Here is a 1,938-nt window from a genome sequence, read left to right on the forward strand (position 1 = left end):
TGGTCCGATGTGGTCCGGTCTGGTTTGTTCACTCTTGTGTGTTGACAGGAAGTAAGTATAATATCCCAGTGTGCATCTGGCTTCATGAAGACCCACCCGGTGTCCAGAACCTCGCTGTTTCGTCTGTCCCTCTGTCTCCATGGTGACTCAACCCGTCCTGTTCCTTGTGGACGCCTCCGGTAACATCAGTCTGAACGGACTGAAGAACTGGACACATGTAAGACCCACTGAGCCACTCAGTCAGGAGGGTTAGTTTAATCTGGACAGTTAGCTGGTTAATCCGTCCGGGTAGAGTCCAGGTAGTGTTCAGGTAGAGTTCAGGTAGTGTTCAGGTAGCGTCCAGGTAGAGTCCAGGGTAGAGTCCAGGGTGAGACTCCGGGTAGAGTTCGGGTAATGTTCGGTAGACTTCGGGTAATGTTCGGGTAGTGTCAGGTAGAGTCCAGGTAGAGTTCAGGTAGAGTCCAGGTAGAGTCCAGGTAGAGTTCAGGTAGAGTCCAGGTAGAGTCCAGGTAGAGTTCAGGTAGCGTCCAGGTAGAGTCCAGGTAGAGTCCAGGTAGACTCCAGGTAGACTCCCGGGTAACTCCGGGTAGAGTTTGGGTAATGTTCCAGGTAGATTTCGGGTAATGTTCGGGTAGTGTTCATGTAGAGTCCAGGTAGACTCCGGGTAGAGTTTGGTAATGTTCAGGTAGAGTTCGGGTAATGTTCGGGTAGTGTTCAGGTAGAGTCCAGTAGACTCCGGGTAGACTCCGGGGTAGAGTTCGGGTAATGTTCAGGTAGAGTCCAGGTAGTGTTCAGGTAGACTCCAGGTAGAGTCCAGGTAGGACTCCGGGTAGACCTCCGGGTAAGTTCAGGTAGAGTTCGGGTAATGTTCGGGTAGTGTTCAGGTAGAGTCCAGGTAGTGTTCAGGTAGCGTCCAGGTAGAGTCCAGGTAGTGTTCAGGTAGAGTCCAGGTAGTGTTCAGGTAGACTCCAGGTAGAGTTCGGGTAATGTTTCGGGTAGTGTTCAGGTAGAGTTCGGGTAATGTTCGGGTAGTGTTCAGGTAGAGTCCAGGTTAGAGTCCAGGTAGTGTTCAGGTAAGTCCAGGTAGAGTTCCAGGTAGAGTTCCAGGTAGTGTTCAGGTAGACTCCAGGATAGAGTTCGGGTAATGTTCGGGTAGTGTTCAGGTAGAGTTTCGGGTAATGTTCGGGTAGTGTTCAGGTAGAGTCCCAGGTAGAGTCCAGGTAGAGTCCAGGTAGTGTTCAGGTAGACTCCAGGTAGAGTTCGGGTAATGTTCGGGGTAGTGTTCAGGTAGAGTTCGGGGTAATGTTCGGGTAGTGTTCAGGTAGAGTCCAGGTAGAGTTCCGGGTAGAGTCCAGTGACTGAGAAGTCTCATTCTCCAGCAGGAGAACTCATAGAAACATAATCACACTTTAATTATCGGTAATAATGTTGTCCATGTCACTTCCTGTCAGGGCGTGTCCAACCTCTCACTGCTGGTGTCAGAGATGAGGCGGGCCTTCCGGAGAGACACGCCTCTTTATGCCAGGTCACCTGTACAAGCCCCGCCCCCTGCAGGTGTGCAGCTGTCAGCCAAAAGGTCAGAGTTGCAAACACGATATTGATGTCTTTGTTGTATTATCACGTAGTAACATCGGCCTTATTGACTGAACAAACAGAAAAGGAGGATAGCTGTCATTTATAAAGATTCTTTTCAGTGTAAACAATCGTCATTTGGTGCCTTTACATCATTATCATATCATTATCTCATCATATCATTATCTCATCATTATCATATCTTATCATTATCATATCATTATCTCATCATATCATATCTTATCATTATCATATCATTATCTCATCATATCATATCTTATCATCATTATCATATCATTATCTCATCATATCATTATCTCCTCATATCTTATCATTATCTCATCATATCTTATCATTATCATTATC

The 1,938-nt window shown here is 47.1% G+C and overlaps 1 long non-coding RNA gene across 1 annotated transcript; it reads left to right on the top strand.

Moving 5' to 3' along the window:
- Positions 1-617: 617 nt before the first annotated feature.
- Positions 618-1,442, top strand: LOC119484288. Its single transcript, XR_005205942.1, has 4 exons — positions 618-806; positions 852-1,186; positions 1,232-1,264; positions 1,322-1,442. It is a non-coding gene; the product is annotated as an uncharacterized LOC119484288 (long non-coding RNA).
- Positions 1,443-1,938: the final 496 nt, after the last annotated feature.

This window comes from Sebastes umbrosus, unplaced genomic scaffold (assembly GCF_015220745.1).
Source record: "Sebastes umbrosus isolate fSebUmb1 unplaced genomic scaffold, fSebUmb1.pri scaffold_132_arrow_ctg1, whole genome shotgun sequence".
NCBI classification, from domain to species: domain Eukaryota; kingdom Metazoa; phylum Chordata; class Actinopteri; order Perciformes; family Sebastidae; genus Sebastes; species Sebastes umbrosus.